This window comes from Leopardus geoffroyi, chromosome C1, assembly GCF_018350155.1.
Source record: "Leopardus geoffroyi isolate Oge1 chromosome C1, O.geoffroyi_Oge1_pat1.0, whole genome shotgun sequence".
Taxonomy (NCBI): domain Eukaryota; kingdom Metazoa; phylum Chordata; class Mammalia; order Carnivora; family Felidae; genus Leopardus; species Leopardus geoffroyi.
Window position 1 is genome coordinate 87,366,044 of NC_059328.1, and position 23,260 is coordinate 87,389,303.

The 23,260-nt window shown below is 34.9% G+C and overlaps 1 pseudogene; it reads left to right on the forward strand.

Moving 5' to 3' along the window:
• Positions 1–20,734: 20,734 nt before the first annotated feature.
• LOC123598337 lies at positions 20,735–22,057 on the forward strand (annotated as a pseudogene).
• The last annotated feature ends 1,203 nt before the right edge of the window (positions 22,058–23,260 follow it).

Sequence of the window (23,260 nt, forward strand, 5' to 3'; positions counted from 1 at the left end):
CCCATTTTTTGAGAGTTTTTATCATGAATGGATGTTAAATCTCGTCAAGTGCTTTTTGTGCATCTATCAAAATGAACATATGGTTTTTATTCCTTCATTTCTTGATGTGATGTATGATATTAATTGATTTGTGAATATTGAACCACTTTACATCCTGGGAATAAATCCCACTTGATTATGATGAATGATCTCAGAACTTGGTTTTAACTAAATATTTTCTTGATCAAAATTGATTGCTTCATCTATTTCATAGTCCATATAAAATAATAACCATGTTAGGTTAATACAGTTTTAAAACTGAGCAAGATTATACGTATAATTTGATAATTTCCAAATCTGTGTTTATAATTTTTTTCATATTTTATTTTTAAATCTCTTTATACAATGCAGGGCCCAAATCAACAACCCTGAGATCAAGAGTCACACACTCAACTGACTAAGCCAGCCAGTCACCCTGTATTTGTAATTCTTATCAAATATTTAGAGGAAGTACTTATTTATAAACTATGAAATAGAGAATATATATATTTTTTGTCATTTGCTTTAGGGCATAGCCATGAAATAATAACCTTAAAACCCTTTTACTTCTATCATGTAATAGGTTACTTTTTAAATATCTGTGTGTATTACTAATTTCTTTCATTTAATAATAATACAAAAAGTTAACTGAATTTCTTTACATTTTTGTCTGAAGGGTAAATAAAATATAATAAATTCATACATATTATAGGCAAACCATACAGAGTAAAAAAAGTAGGATATGGATATGAGTTTTCTTAAATTTCTCCCTTAAGAGAAATTCTAACTTCAGCATTTTATATTTTATTTTATTTTATTTTATTTTATTTTATTTTATTTTATTTTATTTCATTTTATTTCATTTTATTTTATTGTTTATTTTTTTAAAAATGGGATCCATGCTCAGTGTGGAGGCTTGAATTCATATCTCTGAGATCAAGAATTGGGTGCTTAACTGACTGAGCCACTCAGGCACCCCCAAACTGCAGCATTTTTTATTCTATGTATCATTTCCATTTCCATCTCATTTCAATTTTTTGCCTTAGATATTATGATTTAACTTTAGACTTAAAAATGCATATTCCTATTCAAATATTTATATCAGTTATACCACACTGCTGCTATTCTTGTTTTCATTGGGCACCAGTATTTGTAATGATTAATTATATTCTATCTAAAGACAGAGGCGTCTTTTCTGATTATTTTAAAATACTCTTTCAAAATTATTTAGCATTCTGTTCATATAATATCACATACTGCCTCTAATATGTGTAATTGCATTCTATAATGGCATGACTTACTACAATTATGCTTTCCTCTATCAAACACTTCTCTACTACTTCCCTCATAGAAAGCCCACATAATCTGTTTTTCTTCTTTTTTTAATGTTTACTTATTTAACTGAGGGAGAGAGAGAGAGAGAGCATGAGTAGGGTAGAGACAGAGAGAGAGATAGGGAGAGAGAGAATCCAAGCAGGCTCCATGCTGTTAGCGTGGAGCAAAGTCTGACGTGGGGCTTGATCTCATGAACTGTGAGACCATGACCTGTGCCAAAATCAAGAGTCAGATGTTTAACCAATTCAGCCACCCAGGTGCCCCCATAATCTGTTTTTCTTGATGTTTTATAATGAATTGTCTTGCCCCTGGTAAATACATATCAATATTCTTCTCAAGAAGTAAAATATTTTCTCTAGAAATTAATCAAACTATCTGATTATTTTGTTCATGGGGTTTCAAATTCCATACACAAATGTTGTTTTAAATTAAATGTTTCTAAAGAATATTCTCTCTAGTTAATCTTCACTATTAAATGTTTTAAAAGTTAAATTTTATTTATATTTGCATAGGATGCTTCAGTTAATGCCCAGTTTTTGACCATACAAACTGCGTTGCCTTTCATTCTTATGCATATACTCCACTGCATTTTACAAAATAATTATAGTAGCCTAAGTCTCTTAACATAGCACATAGCATATTTTATTACCTTTAGCAACTTTGTTGTGGTATATTTTTAACTTTTTAATTCCTATCTACTTTTATTCTTAACATTTACAATGGACTTTTTCAAGTAATAATACAACTTGTGCCATAGTAAAACTTCTTTATATATTCTTTAAGCATTTTTGTAACATAAAATAGAATTACTAATCTACAAAAGAGTAAATTGCAGAAAGCCTCAAGTGGCAGTGGAAGTAGATTTTGTATAAATTATCTTACCTATATGTTTCTAAAGGTACCATATCTATGCCAAAAACTTTTGAGAAAGTGGTGTTTTGAAATGTCAGAAGTTCAAAAATAGCCAAAGTAAAACAAATGAATCACCAAATACTAATTAGTATTTGTTTATTGTGCACACACCAAAAAAGACAGTGCAAATGAGAGAAGCACTCAACCAAACATGGGATGAGGCTCAGAAGTATATTGTTATAAAGGAGTCTGTATAGTGAAAAGCAAAGACTGTTTATTCTTTACAGTGATTGCTTATGTTTAGAATTTTCTTAAAAGATAAGGAATTAATCAGCTTTCAGAGATATAAGCAATAAATGACCCAGGTCAAGTTAGGTTTACAAAATTAAATTAAGCTTTTCTTGTATGACTAAACTGGTTGGGTCTGCTCAGGGAATTTTTAAGACTGGTTTCCATTTACTTTTGGTTTAATAGTGAATTAAGTGAAAAACCAACACTATTAGAAAATAAGTGTTTTTGAGTCATTTTCAGCTGGTATAAATTAATGCAATCGACTGCATGAATTTTTATAATCTGTGCAGAGGATACATTTTAGTTCTTACACTGAGTAAAAATACAGGGAATTTTCCATTAAGATGGTGAAGTAAGTGTGATTTTGTCTTTGATTGTTCTCTCTGAAACCAACAAATATGTAACAAAAAGAATGGAAAATAGAAAAACATAGAATATCTTAATGAAATTAGGAGAAATCAGTACCCTTAGACACTTGAATAATATGAACAAATACTGCAAATAAATTGAAATTTGGACCAAAGTGGAGAGCAAAAATATTTAAATTTACCTCTACAGACTTTGGATGGCAAGCAATAACTACAAAAAATAGGCAACGAAACAATGATTTATCTTTCTTTCTTTCTTTCTTTCTTTCTTTCTTTCTTTCTTTCTTTCTTTCTTTGTTTCATTTTTTCATGGAGCAGCAGGATTGCGGGCATGGATAGGACAATCGGAATATCCTGCAGCTCTGTTGAATATGAGAGTAGTAAAGGAGGTTGTTGAAAACAAAATTCAACTGAGTAAATTTTGAAGGACTTATTGGTTTTATTCAAGGATTTATAAATCAGGCACCATCTAATCTAGCAGATAGTAGCTCCAAGAAGATGTACAAAATCAAAGACTTGTATAGGCAGAAGGGAGCAGAAAAAAAAGCAAGTTATCGAGGCAAAAACCAGATTGGTTATTATCAGCTTACCTTCCCTTGGGGATGGCAGGTATCTTATTAGGCAGATGACCTAACTAAGGCTGATAACGCTATTCCTGATTGATTGGTTTAAGATTCCATTTCTGGGAGAGGTGAAACTGTAATTAAGTTGAGTCTAAGTTTGGTCTAAGTTCATGGGGCTTGGCATGAAGGGCTTCATTTTCTACTTATTGTTTTGTTTTTAAAAAAGGGAGTGTTGAAACAAATAGAAATAATAAAATGAAAGAAAAGTTTATATACAGAAAAATATAGAAGATACTGATGGCAATTACCTTGAAATTAAACAGATATACAGAGGTTGGCAGCCACCTCTGTAGAAGCTGCCCAGGGTCAGTTTATGTGAAATATATGACATCTCAGAGTGTGAATATGGAGATTCTCTATATGGTAAAATTCTTGCTTGCTCAAAAGAAAGAATTTTACAGTGAGGGTGAATCATTTGTAAATATCTTTGCCTATAATCTGATTTTTTTTTTTTTGCTACTTTTACTTTTGTTTGATTCATCTGTTTGTACTATATCTTATCTGGAAGAGTTTTTGTTTTCTATTGGATTTTCTTATATCTGTTTAATGTTTGAGGATGGTCTTCATGGAGAATTAAAGGAGACAGAGATTCCTAAAGCTTCCAATCCAGTCTAAGCTGGCCTGAAAACTAATGGTTGGATGTTTTATTAGATTGGTAAAAAGAGATTGGTCAAACTTTGAATTGAATCTCTATGAAAACACTTCCTATGTAGTTAATTCATTAAGGTTTTTCGTTTTATTGAAGTTTGAGGGTCAAGTATAGTCCAGGCACTGATGCTGGAGCCCATTCTCATCTTTCTAAGTGGCCCAAAACACACTTTTGTCCAAGCTGGTAACTTTTAGTGCCTTTTTTTTTCTGTTTGTCATTGCTCCTGGAAGACCTCATATTTCGGTATGAAGTCACAATATAATCCTATAGTTGTTTTGGGAAAATACTCTAGATATAAAGAATATAAACAAATCCTAACTTTGGCTATTGTGGGGGAACTCTGGATGTGAGTTTTTTTTTTCATTTTAAACTTATTTATTATGTTTTTAAATATAAATATTTATTTAAATTCTAGTTAGTTAACATATTGTACACTATTGGATTCAGAGGAGAATTTAGTGATTCATCACTTACATATAATACCCAATGCTCATCACAACACATACTCTCCTTAGTACCAATCAAACATTTAGCCCATCTCCCTCCACCCCCAGCAATCTTCAGTTTTTCTTTTTTCTATTAAAAGTCTCTTATGTTTTTTCCCCTCCTTCTCTCTCTTTTTTATCCCTTCCCCTTTGTTCATCTATTTTGTTTCTTAAATTCCACATATGAACAAAATCATATGGTATTTGTCTTGCTTAGAATAATATACTGTAGCTCCAACCATGTCATTGCAAATGTCAAGGTTTCATTATTTTGATGACTGGTACTCTATTGTGTACACACACACACACACACATATATATATATATATATATATATGTATATATGTGTGTGTATATATATATATATATATATATATATACATCCCATCTTCTTTTTTTATTATTTTTTTAATATGAAATTTATTGTCCAGTTGGTTTCCATACAACACCCAGGGCTCATCCCAATAGGTGCCCTCCTCAATGCCCATCACCCACTTTCCCCTCCCTCCCACCCCCCGTCTACCCTCAGTTTATTCTCAGTTTTTAAGAGTCTCTTATGATTTGCCTCCTTCCCTCTCTGTAACATTTTTTCCCCTTCCCCTCCCCCATGTTCTTCTGTTAAGTTTCTCAGGATCCACCTAAGAGTGAAAACATATGGTATCTTCTTTCTCTGTATAACTTATTTCACTTAGCATAACACTCTCCAGTTCCAATCACGTTGCTACAAAAGGCCATATTTCATTCTTTCTCACTGCCAAGTAGTATTCCATTGTATATATAAGCCACAATTTCTTTTTTTTTTTTTTCAACGTTTATTTATTTTTTTTTGGGAGAGAGACAGAGCATGAACGGGGGAGGGGCAGAGAGAGAGGGAGACACAGAATCGGAAACAGGCTCCAGGCTCCGAGCCATCAGCCCAGAGCCTGACGCGGGGCTCGAACTCACGGACCACGAGATCGTGACCTGGCTGAAGTCGGACGCTTAACCGACTGCGCCACCCAGGCGCCCCAAGCCACAACTTATTTATCCACTCATCAGTTTTGGACATTTAGGCTCTTTCCATACTTTGGCTATTGTTGAAAGTGCTGCTATAAACATTGGGGTACAAGTGCCCTATGCATCAGCACTCCTGTATCCCTTGGGTAAATTCCTAGCACTACTCTTGCTGCGTCATAGGGTAGATCTATTTTTAATTTTTTGAGGAAACTCCACACTGTTTTCCAGAGTGGCTGCACCAGTTTGCATTCCCACCAACAGTGCAAGAGGGTTGCCATTTCTCCACATCCTCGCCAGCATCTATAGTCACCTGATTTGTTCATTTTAGCCACTCTGACTGGCGTGAGGTGATATCTCAGTTACCACATCTTCTTTATCCATTCAGCAGTTGATGGACACATCTGGGCTCTTTCATAATTGGGCTACTGTTGATAATGCTGCTGTAAACATCAGGGTGCATGTGCCCCTTCGAATCTGTATTTTGTATCCTTTGGGTAAATACCTAGGAGTGCAATTGCTGGGTCATAAGGTAGGTTTGTTTTTGTTTTTGTTTTTACTTTTTGAGGAACTTCCATGCTGCTTTCCAGAGTGGCTGCACCAGTTTGCATTCCCACCAACAGTGTAAGAGAGTTCCCCTTTCTCTGCATCCTTGCCAAAATCTGTTGTTTCCTGTGTTGTAAGTTTTAGCCATTCTGACAGTTGTGGTGGTATCTCATTGTGATTTTGGTCTGTATTTCCCTGATGATGAGTGATGTTGAGCATCTTTTTATGTGTCTGTTAGCCATCTGGATGTGTTCTTTGGAAAAATGCCTGTTCATGTCTTCTGCCCATTTCTCAACTGGATTATTTGGGGGCGGGTATTAGTTTGAGAAGTTCTTTACAGATTTTAGATACTGACCCTTTATCAGATATGTCATTTGCAAATATCTTCTCCCATTGAGTACGTTCCCTTTTAGTTTTGTTGTGTTTCTTTCATGTAGAAGCTTTTTATCTTGATGAGGTCCCAATAGTTCATTTTTGTTTGTGTTTCCCTTATCTCCAGAGACACGTCTAGTAAAAAGTTGCTATGGCTGAAGTAAAAAAGCTTGCTGCCTGTGTTCTCATCTGGGATTTTGATGGTTTTCGGTCTCACATTTAGGTTTATTTATTTTGAATTTATTTTTGTGTATGAGTTAAGAAAGTGGTCCAGATTCATTCTTCTGTATGTTGCTGTCTAGTTTTCCCAACACCATTTATTGAAGAGACTCTCTTTTTTCCATTGGATATTCTTTCCTGCTTTGTCAAGTATTAGTTGACCATATAGTTGTGGGTTCATTTCTGGGTTTCTGTTCTGTTCCACTGATCTGTGTGTCTGTGTTTGTGCCAGTACCATACTGTGTTATTGACTACAGCTTTGTAATACAGCCTGAAGTCTGGAATTGTCACTCCTCCAACATGGTTTTTCTTTTTCAAGATTGCTTTGGCTACTTGGGGTCTTCTCTAGTTCCATACAAATTTTAGGATTGTTTGTTCTAGCTTTGTGAAAAATGCTGGTGGTGTTTTGATAAGGATTGCATTAAATGTATAGATTGTTTTGGGTAGTATAGACTTTTTAAAAATATTTATTCTTCCAGTCAGTGAGCATGGAATGTCTTTTAATTTCTTTATGCCATCTTCAATTTCTTTTATCAGTGTTCTATAGTTTTCAGAGTATAGATCTTTTACCTCTTTGGTTAGGCTCATTCCTAGGTATTGTATGTTTTTTGGTGCAATTGTAAATGGGATCAATTCCTTGATTTCTCATTCTGCTTCAATATTGGTGTATAGAAATGTGACAGAATTCTGTATTTTTTATAACCTGCCACTTTGCTGAATTCATGTATCAGTTCTAGTAATTTTTGGTGGAATCGTTGAGGTTTTCTGCATAAAGTATATTTTCTGCAAATAGTGAATTTTTGACTTCTTCCTTGCTAATTTAGATGCTTTTTATTTCTTTTTGTTGTCTGACTGCTGAGGTTAAAACTTTCAGTTTTATATTAAATAGTAGTGGTGAGAGTGGACATCCCAGTTTGTTCCTGACTGTTGGGGAAAGACTCTCAGTTTTCTCCACTGAGGATGATATTAACTGTGGATCTTTGAGATATGTTGCCTCTATCACTACTTTGTTGAGAGTTTTTATTGAAAATGGATGCTGTATTTTGTCAAATGCTTTTTCTGCATCTACTGAGAAAATCATATTCTTATCCTTTCTTTTATTAAATTGATATATGTATCGTGTCGATTGACTTGTGGAATTTAAACCAGACCTACAGCCCAGGAATAAATCCCACTTGATCATGGTGAATAATTTTTTTTAATGTACTGTTGGATTCAATTTGCTGGTATCTTGTTGAGAATTGTTGCATCCATGTTCATCAGGGATGTTGGCCTATAATTCTCCTTTTTTTTTTTTTTTTTTTTTTCAACGTTTTATTCATTTTTGGGACAAAGAGAGACACAGCATGAACGGGGGAGGGGCAGAGAGAGAGGGAGACACAGAATCAGAAACAGGCTCCAGGCTCTGAGCCATCAGCCCAGAGCCCGACGCGGGGCTCGAACTCACGGACCGCGAGATCGTGACCTGGCTGAAGTTGGACGCTTAACTGACTGCGCCACCCAGGCGCCCTAATTCTCCTTTTTAAATGGGGTCTTTATCTGGTTTTGGAATTGAGGTAATTCTGGACTTGTAGAATGAGTTTGGAAGTTTTCCTTCCATTTCTATTTTTTGGAACAGTTTGAGAAGAATAGGCATTAACTCTTCTTGAAATGTCTGGTAGAATTCCCCTGGGAAGCCACCGGGCCCTGATTTTGTTTCTTGGGAGATTTTGATTACTGATTCAGTATCTTTGCTGTTTATGGGTCTGTTCAAGTTTTTTCTTTCTTCCTGCTTTAGTTTTGATAGCTTATTTATCCATTTCTTCTACATTGCCCAATTTGTTAGCATAGAGCTTTTCCTATTATTCTCTTATAATTGTATTTTTGTGGTGTTGTGATCTTTCCTCTTTCATTCATGTTTTTATTCATTTGGGTCTTTTCTCTTTTCTCTTTCATAAGTCTGGCTAGAGATTTATCAATTTTGTTAATTCTTTCTTTTAAGTTTATTTATTTTGAGAGAGACAGGTAACACTAGTGGAGCAGGGGCAGAGAGAGAGAGGGAGAAAGAGAATCCCAAGTAGGCTCTGCACTGCCAGCACAGAGCCCAATGTGGGGCTCAAACCCACAAAGCCATGAGATCATGGCCTGAACCAAAACCAAGAGTTGCACACCTAACTGAGACACCCATTTGCCCCTCAATTTTATTAATTCTTTCAAAGAACCAACTCCTACTTTCATTGATATGTCCAGCTTTTCGTTTGTTTGTTTCTATATCATTTATTTCTGTTCTAATTTTTATTATTTCTCTTATTACTGCTTTATTTGCTGTTCCTTTTCTAACTCCTTTAGGTGTTAGTATTTGAGACTTGTATACTTGAGACATATCTTGCTTCTTGATGTAGTATTGCTATAAGCTTCCATCTTTGGTCAGCTTTCGCTGTATCCCAAAGGTTTTGGACTGTTATGTTTCTTTGTTTGCTTTCGGTTGCTTCCATGTTTTTTGTTTCCTTTCTTTTTTAATTTCCTGGTTCACCCATTCATTCCTGATAGGATGTTTTTTAATCTCCATGTATTTGTGGTCTTTCCAAATTTTTTCTTGTGGTTGACTTCAAGGTTCATAGCATTATGGTCTTAAAATTTGCATGGTATGATCTCAAACTTTTTGTGCTGGTTGAGGCCTGATTTGTGACCCAGTATGTGATCTGTTCTGGAGAATGGTCCATGTGCACTCAAAAAGAATGTATATTTTGCTGCTTTAGGATGAGATGCTCTGAATATATCTGTAAGTCCATCTGGTCCAGTGTATCATTCAAAGTAATGATTTCTTTGTTGATCTTCAGCTTAGATGATCTGTCCTTTGCTGTAAGTGGGGTGTTAAACTCCCCTACTATTACTGTATTATTATCAGTGAGGTTTTTTTTTAGTTCATTATTAATTGATTTATATATTTGGCTGCTTTCAATATGGGGGCATAAATCTTTGCAATTGTTAGATCTTCATGTTGGATAGACCCTTTATTGTGATATAATGTCCTTCTTCATCTCTTATTACAGTGTTTGGTTTAAAATCTAGTTTCTCTTATGTAAGTAGGCTACTCTGTCTTTCTATTGATATCCATTAGCATGATAAATGATTCTCCAGCCCCTTACTTTCAATCTGCAAGTGTCTTTAGGTGTAAAATGAGTCTTGTGCAGGCAGTATATAGGTGAGTCTTGTGGGGTTTTTTTGTTGTTGTTGTTTTTGTGTTTTTTTATCCATTCTGGTACTCTGTGTCTTTTGATTAGAGCATTTAGTCCATTGGCTATGTTAAAGTTAATAAATCGATACACTTAGAGGAAACCTAGAAATTCAATAAAATGATACTCAAAAACGAATTAGCTTTTAAAATTGGAATGGTGAAACCTCAAAACAAAATGCTTACTCCACAGTAGTGTTTCACAGAGTCTCTGAAATTATCTAAAGCATGCTATTTTTGATAAATACATTTCTCTACTCATGACTCACCTTCATCAGCCAATTATATTCATCCTATTCCCTCTATGCTCTTCTCTGGCCTCTTGAATTAATGGCCCCTTATTTCAGGGCTTTTCTCAGGAAATTAAAAATGGCATTGCATAAAATGGCATCCCCTAATATTAGTCAAACTATCTTTAGAACTCATACTGTGATTTCCTTGAACTCTGAAGTTAACACATGCAGTCCAATTTCTATTACTAAATAAAAACAGCCTTTTTCAAGTAAATAATTATATAATTATAAAATGTGTTACTTGCTCCTTTTCATATTGGCATCTACTGATGTAACCACTTCTGTCCAGCAACTTTACTACCCTTAACCATCAAGGATAACCCCTTAATTATGGCTCTGCAGTTTTAAGAGGGGTTAATGACTTGAACAAATTTTTAGATACTGCAGTACCAAATCCTGTTTCACAAGTGTTTATTGGTGGATTTATATTAACAGTGAAAATGGTAATGCCATTATACTATTCCATATTCTGTAAACTGAAAGTATTTACCAGAATCTAAATCAACTCAAGTGGCTACCTAGAGATAGTGCTGTTTAAAGCTACAAGATCATAGTAGAGATGATTGTACAGAAGTTAGTGTAATGATTTAATACACTATTGTGCTAAACAGGCTTTTTTGATTGAATCTTGTACAAAGGCCTATTACAGAGCAGAAGGAGAAATTCATAGTGATGTTCATAAGAATTTGATCATAAATGAACAAGACTTGTCCCACTGTACTGTAAACAAAATGAAAACAATCATGATGTGAGGGCCAAGAGGCTGAGATTTGTTGATGCCAAATGGTGATCTGGTAAATGGATGTTTGCCATCATGCTCCATGAGACCATCTATCAAGGTAGGAAAAAATGTGCCAGAATCTGTAGGAAAATGTTGTGTATGACAGCAGAGGACAGGGACTGGTTGTGGCTAACTTGAAGATGTGTGTGTGTGTATATATATATATATATATATATATATATATATATATATATACATACATACATATATATATACACATATATGTGTATATATATATATACACACACATACACACATACATACATGAAGATATATATATATACACACATACATATATATATATGTATGTGTGTATATATATATATATATATATTTTTTTTTTTTTGCTGTGATCCTGAAATGCAAAATTTTTGTGTAATGAAACATTGTGACTAAAAGCAATATTCTTTCTTACTAAATTATGAAACCAATAGAGCAGAAACATACTTGGTATTGAGAGTGATCCACATATAATCTATAATCACATCGAAACAAGGTTATATTCTACCACTGAAACAGAAACTGTAGCTGTCAAAATATAGCCATGTATACACAATTCATAAACCTATTCAAGTAATTATAATATTTTAGGATGAAGTAGCATTGAATATCAAATAGAAAAATAGAGTTTAGAGATATTTAGGATTTGAGGAACTACTTTATGTATCTGGTAAGGTGTTTTGTTATGATACTGAGATTATTTTATACTCACAGAGACAAATGGAGCAATGATAGTTTCTCATACTTCAATGCCATGTTCAAGTTCAGTAAAAATGCTCTTTTTTAATGTTAAATTTGAGGTTGGAAGAATCACACAAGTAATTTCCTTGTCATTTTTATGTACTTCAGCATTTTTATGAATTGCTTTTCTTGTAGATAACATGGTATATATTTCACAACTTATTTAGCTTGTTTCATTATTTCTTAAGCAGAAAAGATTTATATTACTAGGGATTATGTAAGAGGAAAGCAGTTACTTAAGATACTGAAGTAAAGTAGAGTTAAGATGCTGGACAACAATGGCACAGTAAACTCCATAAAACTTACTTGACAGCAAGGTATTTTTATGATCCACAGAATATAAATGTTGGTGTAATGGAGTGAAAAGCATATTTAAATTGCCTAGAGAATAACAATGAAAGATGGAAGGAATTTTCTGTGTAAATATTTTATAGTTCTAGAGCACTGCTCATTTAATATGGTTTATTTTTCTGAGTGATAAATAAAATGACCTGGGCTACTTCTATTTACCTATTTCTAAGTTATAAATTGATTAGCTATGCCATTATCTCTTATTTTAATAATCCTATTATTTTAAAAAGCATATAAATAGCATTTTTTATCTGCTTTTAAGCAAGGCAGATATTTTACAATATTTATTTTACATTAATATAAAACTTAAAATATGGGTGGTTATTGTTGTCATATGATGAAATAGGGCCATTAAAGTGTTTTGGATAATTCCATCACGTTAAAAATATATATTGTTAGGGTTATATGTGAACATTGTAACAGGATAAGTTCCATGACTCTGCGTTACAATAATTTAAAGTAAGTTGAGATCTAAATTTGGCTTCACACACCAGTCTTCCAACCTGTTTTCAGAGTTCCCCCAAGTATTTCCCCCTAGAATGTTTATTTATAGTCTAAATTCAATGCCTTTAGTTCCAGTGTTTCCCTTGTATCAGGTTAAAAAATTCTTGAAAGAGGTAAACAGAATTGTGTGCGCACATACATGCCTCTCTGTGCACGCATATGTTTGACAGTGCATATTAGTAACTAGTGTTTGCTGAAATACTCTTCACACTATAAAATTTAAATCTCATTAGGTAACTATAATTAGGTGATACTTGGATGATCACCGTATGTTTGGGGTGTGTAAATGCCCTATTAGGGTTGAAGTGTACACTTAGATTAATAATACTAATTAAAAAAATGTAATGCACTAAGAGATTAAACACCCCAGAATAACATAGCTTTGGCAAATAATTGTCTTCAGATACACTGATGCAGATACATTAATTAATAAGACCATGTTGAAGGAAAATATTTTTTTTTATCTTAAAATTGTAGGCAAGGGCTATTATCTAGTCTATTTCTTTGTATAACAATGTAGGTTCAAGCATTTTTTGCTTCATCTTTTAATTTAAAATCTAGTTAGTTAATATATAGTGTAATATCAGTTTCATAGTTTCTAACATTTAAATAAATATTTGGTAGTAAGATATCAAGCCTTTATTCAATTAATAGACATAAATAAAATATTGAGCATCTACCAACTTAATTTTTTTTTAATGTTTGTTTATTTTTGAGAGAGACAGTGTGAACGGGGGAGGGGCAGAGAGAGAGAGAGGGAGACACAGAATCCAAAGCAGACTCCAAGGTCTGAGATGTCAGCCCAGAGCCTGATGCGGGACTCAAACTCACAAGCCATCAGATAATGACCTGAGCTGAAGTCGGACACTTAACCAATTGAGCCACCCAGGTGCTCCAAGCATCTACCAATTTCTATATAACTTCCTGCATCCACTTTTATATTGTGGTTAGAATATTTCTGTTATTGACTTGTTCAATTTGAGTTGTGAGTTTGATATCTAAGTAAGTACATTAGTCGAATACCCAGAGTTGGTTGGAGAGAACAGTAACTTCTATGTGTCAGATTCCACTAAATGATATATTGACTTCACCATTTAAAATATGGCAGATGTTTTAATTCCATGCCTTTTGGGGGTTTTGTTGTGTTTTGTGTTTGAGAGTGAGAGTGTACTTGCAAGTGGGAACTTACAGAGGGAGAGAGAGAGAAAATCTTAAGTAGCTTCATACCCAGTGGAGAGACTGATGTGGGGCTCAATCCCATGACCATGAGATCATGACCTGAGCTGAAATCAAGAGTCAGATGCTTAACTGACTAAGACACCCAGGCACCCCTTAATTCCATGTTTTTGGACATAAGCAGAAGAATAACAGTGACAGATTTTCATTAAAAAATATTCTCTCAAACATTACTAATGAACTGTTTTAATATATTTCCACTTTCACTGTATGAAATTGGAATTTATGGTGATAAATTCTTTTAAGTAAAATTTACAGTAAAATTTTAGCTATTGAACATTATTTTTAGCATAGAGTTTGCTATTTATAAATATGTACCTATTATAATTATGCTATAGTAACTATGGTATATTTGCTACAAAATGATGCCATAAACACTTATGCTTAAAAACTAGTGACTACATTTGTGCCCTCTTTGATATTTCTATAAATTATATTTTTAAAGACAACAGTATTTCTATTACTGACAGATATTAAGCTCCTTTTTTCAGAAAAATAAAACAAACATAATGCCACAAAAAATTAGGGAATACTTCTTCAAAGACATACCACATAAAGGATACACATGTATTTAAATACATTATTACTGTTATTTTTAAAATTTATTTCCTTCTTCATTCAGATTTTTATTAAAAACTGAAGGAATTTGTACCATTTTGTTTTGTTTGTTTTTTTGGTCAGGTGACATTGTCATAGCATTCCTACTGTTTTTGCAATTTCTAATTTAATAATGCTTTTGGCGTTCTTATTCTCCCCTTACTGCTCACTGCTTTTTGTCTATACTTCTTCTAAATAGTTAAATTGACGTTATTCTTGAGATATTGTGTCTTTTTTTTCTTTTCTCTCCTTTTTTTTGGATATAGCATTTATGTTTATGGATCACCATATAGTACAGAATAATAGCGTACAAGTTGTTATACACAGCTTTCTCCATTCCATTATTTAGTAAGTTATTTTTTCTTACAGTTTTTATTTTTTCATTGGTTAAATAGACCTGATATTTTTTTAACTTCCAAGTGATTTTAATGTTATTAGTGAAAGAGTGGTAGGGTTTGTTCAATTGTTTTCATTAAAATCTAGTACTGTTGCACTGTGATGTGAGAATTTCTGATTTCTGAAATATGCTAAGCTTTTTGGACTAGTTATGAAATATTTTTCTTAAGCACTCATTGAACACATTTTAAATTTCCTCTGTATTTAATAAAGCTCAATGAGTTTGTCTTATTCATTTTTAATGCTTCATTGCTTAAAGGACTGCCTGGGACATAGGAGGCAACTGATAAATAATTGTTGCTTGAATGACGAGTGTATTGAATAATGCTGGGTTTTTTGGGGGGTGTGTTTTGTTTTGTTTGTTTGTTTATTTGTTTGTTTGAGATTGAGAGAGCACTAGTGGTAGAGGGAGAGGGAGAGAATCTTAAGCAGTTTCCATGCTCAGCGTGGAACCCAACACAGGACTTGATCCATGATCAGTAGACACTTAACCAACTGAGTCACCCAGGGGCCCCAATAATACTGTTATTGAAATTTAGAACATACATGACTGTATTTCATGGGAGACCTGAGTGGTTCAGTCAGTTAAGCATCTGATGCTTGATTTCAGCTCAGGTCATGATCTCACAGTTTGTGAGTTCTAGCCCTTGTTGGACTCTGTGCTGAAGTGTGGAGCTTACTTGGGATTCTCTTTCTCTCCCTCTCTTTCTGCCCCTTACCTGCTCATTCTCATTGTCTCTCACTCCCTATCTCTCAAAATAAATAAATAAACATTGAAAAACACAGCAATTTGTCTATATTTTAAAAATATATATACATGACTGAATTTCAAAAATGTGTAACCTGGAATAACGGATAAAAACAAAAAGGGAAAATGGAATCCTGCAGGCAGTATATGAAAACGAAAGGTTTACTCTTTTTAATAAGAACAAACACAAATAATGAATAATGCTTTTATTTTCTCTACTCTCTCTGTTGATATGAAGTTCACTTACAGGGAATATTAAAACTGTGGTAGACTCAAATGTAAATTGACACCTTGATTGTCTATTTGAGGGAGTTTTTTCACTTAGAAGGCTTATATGGAGTCAGTGCAGTGTGGTTAATGCATTTCCATGACATCTCACTTGTTTTCAAGTACTTGAGAGTTATCTATTAGTAAATCCAAAATAGTAACAGAAATCTCTTTACCGGTTTTGTTGACAGCATTGTTCACTATGATTACCAATTTTCAAAACTATTTGTATTTAAATACAACTTCCCTTCTATAAGTACTCTTCATCTCTTTGATTGTTTATGAGGCCAATTCAACTTTAATAACTTTTTTGAGATGACAGAAAATATCAGTGGTGACAGAATTAATAACTGAGGTCTTTGTGTATAGACAAAAGGTTTTACTAGTGGTAATATGATTTTCTAATTTTGTGCTGAGATTTGTGACATTAAATTATTTGCCATAGCAACTGTCTGTGTTGTCATAAAACATAGGAAAATGACTTCAATTCAGGTTCAGTAACACAAAACCAAAGGAAAACAAAATGAGAAACACATTGCTAAGTTAAAGATTCTTTTCATAATTTCATTTTTTATATCACTAAGTTAATATCAAGTATTTCTTTGAATATAAAGTATGAATATATACACTATATGTGCATATATGTATAATATAAATAGATAATTATAAAATATTTATTATATACCTAAAAACACGCTTTTCAGTGACAACATTATATATTAAAATAATCAGTAAATGTGTAATTTGTGAATCACAGTAGTCAAAGTTTGTTTACTTTATGAAAGAAACATGTATTTGCCAACAAAATACTTTAAAATGAAAAAGTAGATTGGGTGCCAGGGTGGCTCAGTCAGTTAAGCATCCGACTTTGGCTCAGGTCATGACCTCATGGTTCCCAAGTTTAAGCCCTGCATCAGGCTATGTGCTAACAGCTCAGAGCCTGGAGCCTGTATCTGATTCTGTGTCTCCCTCTCACTGCCCCTCCCCTGCACACAGTCTGTCTCTATCAAAAATGGATAAACATTTAAAAAATCTTTTAAAATGAAAAATGTAGGCAAGCACATGATTCTATTTGCTTGTTTTGAAATCGTGATTCCCCAGTGGATACAATCCACCACCAATAATGGTTAGACAAAACAAGAGGGAGAAGGCTCTAGCAGCCTAGTGGTCCCAGGACAGGGTCTGTCATTTTATAGAGGTGATTGTACTCAGAGTGGAACTTACTTGGAAACACAACCAACACTGAGGCCTGTAGTACAACTTGTGTAGGTGCCTTCCTAGAACAAGCACAAGGGCATTCAAGGAAAATGAGTTCAATTGCTTTATAAAAAAAATCCAGAGGAAATGAACATCAGCTCCGACATGTAAAATGCTAGAAGTCATCATTACCATACTTAGAGTAGGAAAAAAGTTATACAAACTGAAAATCAATGACTTTTCTTGAGCCCATCAGAGAATACAGGTCAAAAAACAACCATCCACCTTGAAATCTAGAGAAATAAGCAAATACACAGAACCAGAATTGAGATCCCTTTCCCTGGAAAGAAGCTGCTGGAGCCATAAACTGGTAAGAATACTTACTGGTAATATTGGCACATTGATAGAGACTGTGTGCAGACTACAGTGAAATGAGAATCACCTTGAGGTCATACTTCTATGGAGGGTCTCCTTCTGTGGGTTTTATCTCCAAGACCCTCACAAGGAACTTAATGTAAAGAGCCAAAACAAAAATCACCTCATGTCTCTGGGAAGGGAGGGGAGAATGAAACATTTTGCAGTATGTCCAGAGCATTCTTCATAATAAAGGCCAGCTTTCCAAGAAAAAAGATTTTTTTCTAGAGACTTACCTCATCTGTGGGAAAGGGCATTTCTTTGACTCCAGCCCTCTCTAACCTTCCTGTCTCTCCTGAGGTAGGAAATAAAATCAACAAAACTGTTTTGAAGGTAATAACCCAGGGACACAGACCATCTGCATTTTATGACTAAAATGTAATCATAACATAATAGAATGCTTCTCTATTCCACGTTTTACTATGACATTAACAACAGCATGGGGGGCGCCTGGGTGGCTCAGTCGGTTAAGCGGCTGACCTCGGCTCAGGTCATGATCTCGCACTCCGTGAGTTCGAGCCCCGCGTCGGGCTCTGTGCTGACAGCCCAGAGCCTGGAGCCTGTTTCAGATTCTGTGTCTCCCTCTCTCTGACCCTCCCCCGTTCATGCTCTGTCTCTCTCTGTCTCAAAAATAAATAAATGCTAAAAAAAAAAAAAAAAAAAGAAAAAAAAACCCAAAAAACAAAAAAACCCAACAGCATGGTATAATAACAGTGGATGATAACTAAAATTGCTGCAGGGCTCAGCCTCTATTTAAGAAGGAGTTTTTAGGAAAGCCAGAAGACAACAGGAGAGACAAAAACAAGGACACAAGAAGAAACTAAAGCCCCTGGCACATACAGCTGCAGTAAATTTTAAGTAGAGCCCAACTGCCAACTGAATTACCTAATATTTTAGATTCACCTTTCAATAAAACAAGTGTCATGCTAAAAAGCAAGAAGAAAATGAAGATGATGATCCAAAGTGAGTATCAAAACTGGACTTACATGCAGTGCAGATTTTGGAATTATTACAGAGGATATTAAAATAACTATGATTATGTGTGCAATTGAAGAAATAAAACAGATTAATATATGGGGGGTGAAGATGGAGAGAAACCATAAGAGACTCTTAAAGATAGAAAACAAACTGAGACTTGTTGGAGGGGAGATGGGTGAGGGATGGGCCAGATGGGTGATGGGTATTAGTAGGGCACTTGTAATGAGCACTGGGTGTTATATGTAAATGATGAATCACTGAATTCTCCTGAAACCAATATTGCACAGTATGTTAACTAACTAGAATTTAAATAAAAATTTGAAAAGAGCACCTGGGTGGCAGAATCAGTTAATCCTCCGACATTAGCTCTGGTCATAATCTCATGGTCCATGAGTTCGAGCCCCTTGTTGGGCTCTGCACTGATGGCACAGAGCCTGCTTTGGATTCTCTGTCTCCCTCTCTCTCTGCCCCTCCCCTGATCCCACTCTCTCTCTCACTCTCAAAAATAAATAAATGAACATTTAAAAATTTTTGAAAAGAAAAAAAAATAACTATGATTAATATATTAAGGTCTCCAATGGAAAAAAGTAGGCAACATACAAGAAAATATGAGTAATGTAAGCAGAAGGATGGACACTCTAAGAAAAAGAAAAAGAAAATACTAGGAATTTGGGGCACCTGAGTGGCTCAGTCAGTTGAGCATCTGACTTCAGCTTAGGTCATGATCTCACAGTTCGTGAATTCGAGCCCCATGTTGGGCTCTCTGCTGACAGCTGAGAGCCTGCAGCCTGCCTTGGATTCTATGTCTCCCTCCCTCTCTCTATGTCCCTTCCCAACTCAGGCTCTCTGTCTCTCAAAAAAAAAATGAATAAACATTAAAAATATTAAAAAAAAAAAAAAGAAAATACTAGGACTCAAACACTGTAACAGAAATGATAAATACCTTTGATGGATTCATCAGTAGACTGGATAAGGTTAAGGAAAGAGTAAGTGAGCTTGAAGATATGTCAGTAATAACTCCCCCAAAAAAATGCAAAGGAAAGAAGGATGAATAATAACAGTAAAAAAAACAGAGCAGAATATCTAAAAATAGTGGGACATTCAAAAGAGTAATTTATATATAATTGGGAATACCAAAATGAGAAGAAAGATAGGGCAGAAGAAAAAATTGGAGTGATAATGACTGAAAATTTATAAAAATTTTGAAAACTGGCAAAATTAATGACAGACACCAAACTAGCAATCCACAAAGCTCAGAGAACCAACCAGGATAAATAGTAAAATGTCTACAATCAGGTGTATCACAGTTAAGGTACAAAAACCAAAGACAGAAAAAAATGTTGAAAGAAGCCAGAATAGGAGTAAAAACACCCTACCTAGAAAGGAAAAAGCATAAGAATTAAAGCAGACTTGTCAGAAATCATACAAGCCAGAAGACAGTGAAATGAAATTTTAATGTGTTGAAAGAAAACAAACATTCAATTCCACATGATTGAAATGCATTCAAATCCAAATAAAGAGAAATGCATTCTGAAGGCAAAAGAAAAAAAAATAGAGAAAATTCTTGGACAACTTATCTAATCAACAAGAAATGGTAAAAAGAAGCTCTTCAAAGAGAAAGAAAATAATACAGACCTTTACTGAAAGAATTGGCAAAATAATTTCTTCATGGAGAAAACTCCAAAGGTATAAAACTTTATCTTTCATTAAAAAAGGAAAGCCTGGGGAAAAAAAAATAAGTGAATGTGAAATAAAATCTTTTAGTTTTCTTACTCTAACTTGACTTGTTTGTTTGTTCAAGTAATCTAACAAACTCTACTGAAATTATAGCATATGGATAAATGCTGGAATATGGAATGACAGCAATTCTATAAGGGACAGAAAGGAGGAATTGGGAATATTTTATTATAAGGCTCCTGCAGTATTGATGAGATTATATAATGTATTTGAATTTGACCCAGCCTCATTGTAAATGTGCATTTCAAACTCTAAGGAAACCAAAAATATTTCATGAAACAAGCATGGTAATATGCAAATTCAGGAAAGAAAGTGGAATTATATAAAATATTGAACTAAAACCAGAGAAGACAGAAAAAGAGGTGGAGAAGGGACAAAAGAAAAGAAGAATAGGACAAAGAAAAGAAAATTACAAACATGGAAGATGCTATCCAACTATATCAATAATTACTTCTACTACTTTTCCTCCAGACTCAGTGGGAGATCCTTGTTGCCATCCCCTCACCTCCTCCAGTCCTGAGGAGTCCTACAAGTCTCAGTCATGCATGAGTGTATCTCTATCCATGTTGGCCAGGCTGTCCAGATCAGCAATGACTGCTGAGAGCTCTGTTGCCTGGAACATGACATCCAGCCTAATGGCCAGATGCCAAGTGACAAGACCACTGGGGGGGGAGATGACTCTTTCAACACCTTCAGTGAGATGAGTGTTGGCAAGCATATTCCCAGGGCAGTGTTTGTAAACATGTAACCCACAGTCATTGATGAAGTTCGCACTGGCTCCTACCACCAGCTCTTCCACCCTGAGAAGCTCAGGAAGATGCTGCCAGTAACTATGCCCAAAGATACTATACCATTGGCAAGGAGATCACTGACCCTGTCTCGGACTGAATTTGTAAGCCGGCTGACTAGAAGCCCAGTTTTCAGGGCTTCTTGGTTTTCCACAAGTCACAGCTTTGGAGGGTAACTGGTTCTGTGTTCACCTCCCTACTGATAGAACATCTCTCTTGTCAATTCTAGCAAGAAGTCCAAGCTGGAGTTCTCCATTTACTGAGCCCCCCAGGTTTCCATAGCTGTAATTGAGCCCTATCACTCTATCCTCACTACCCATACCAGCTGGAGCACTCTAATTGTGGTAGACCAGGAGGCCATCTATGACATTTGTGGTAGAAACCTCTATATAGAACACCAACCTACACTAAACTTAACCGCCATATTAGCCAGAGTGTGTCCTCCATCATTGCTTCTCTCAGATTTGATAGAGCCCTAAATGCTGATCTGACAGAATTCCAGACCAATCTGGTGCCCTCTTGCCACATATGCTCCTGTTATCTCTGCTGAGAAAACCTACCATAAACAGTTTACTGTAGCAGAGATCACCAATGGATTCTTTGAGCCAGCTGTCCAGATGGTGAAATGTGACCCCCAACATGATAAATACATGGCTTATTGCCTGTTGTACCATGGTGGTGTGGTTCTCAAAGATGTCAGTGCTGCCATTGTCACCATCAAGACCAAGCATACCATCCAGTTGGTGGACTGGTGCCTCACTGGCTTCAAAGTTGGCATTAACTGCCGGTCTCCCACTAGGGTACCTGGTGGAGACCTGGCCAAAGTACAGCGAGATGTGTGTATGCTGAGCAACACCACAACCATTGCTGAGGCCTGGGCTCACCTGGACCACAGGTTTGACCTGATGTGTGCCAAGCATGCCTTTGTTCATTGGTATGTGGGTGAGGGCATGAGGGAAGGAGAATTTTCTGAAGCCTGTGAGGACATGACTGCCCTTGATAAGGATTATGAGGAGGTCAGAACGGATAGTGCTGAGGAAGAGAAATAGGGCAAAGAGTATTAATTAACCTGTCTGCTATAATTTTACACTGTTGTCTTGGGACTGTCTTTTTTCTGTTTTAGAAGCTATCAATTGTGGCCCTCACTTGTTAATAAAAATGATGTTTCTGAAATAACAATAATAATAACAATCACTTCAAATGTTAATGGTCTAAATTCAACAATTAAAAGACTGTCAGAGAAAACTAAACACAAACACACAAGACACAGTATATGTTGTATACAAGAAACCTACTTTAATATAAATCCAAAGATAGGTTAAAAGTAAATGAGTAGAGAAAAATAAACCATGCTAACACTAATTTAAAGAAAGATGGAGTTGCTACAGTAATTTCAGACACCTGAATATTTATAGCAGCCTATTCATTACAAACCAAAACTTGGAAGCAGCCAAGTCCTTCAATAGTGAGAAGTGAACAAACTGTAGGATGTCCACACAATGGAATGTTATTTAGTGCTACAAGAAAATGAGCTGTCAAGCCAAGAAAAGGCATAAAGGAACCTTAAATGCATATTACTAAGTGAAAGTAGCCAATCGGAAAAGACTAAATACTGTACCATTCTGACTATACGATGTTCTGAAAAAGGCAAAACTATGGAGATAGTGAAAAGCTCAGTGGTTTCCAGTGGCTAATGGAGAAGATGGGATGAATAGGCAGAGCACAGATTTTTAGGGCAGTTAAACTGTGTGCTACTGTAATGGTGATCCCATGTCATTATACATTTGTCAAAACCCAGAAAATGTGCACCACCAAGAGTGCACCATAATATAATCAATGCACTTTGTGTGATAAAGTTGTGTCATTGTGGTAGGTTCATGGATTGTAATAAATGTGTCACTCAGGTGAGGGATGTTACCATTTGGAGGGGCTGTGCATATGTAGGGGAGAGTGTATATGGTAACTTTCTGTATTTCCCACTCAATTTTGCTGTGAACCTAATACTCCTCTAAAAATAAAGTTGATTTGATAACATTTAAAAAAATGAGGGTCCCAGAGAGTCCCAGTTACAACTGATATAAAAGTTAAGCGAGGATTTTTTACTAAAGAACACATTGTAAACAGATATTAAAAATATAAATTTTAGATGCTATGTGGAGTTATGAAAATTGCAGCCTACAGTTTGAAACTATAATGAAAATAATCAGAGCAATGAAAACAATGTGTATTTCTTTAACTAGTGATATGACTCTTTTGAGCAGATTGGA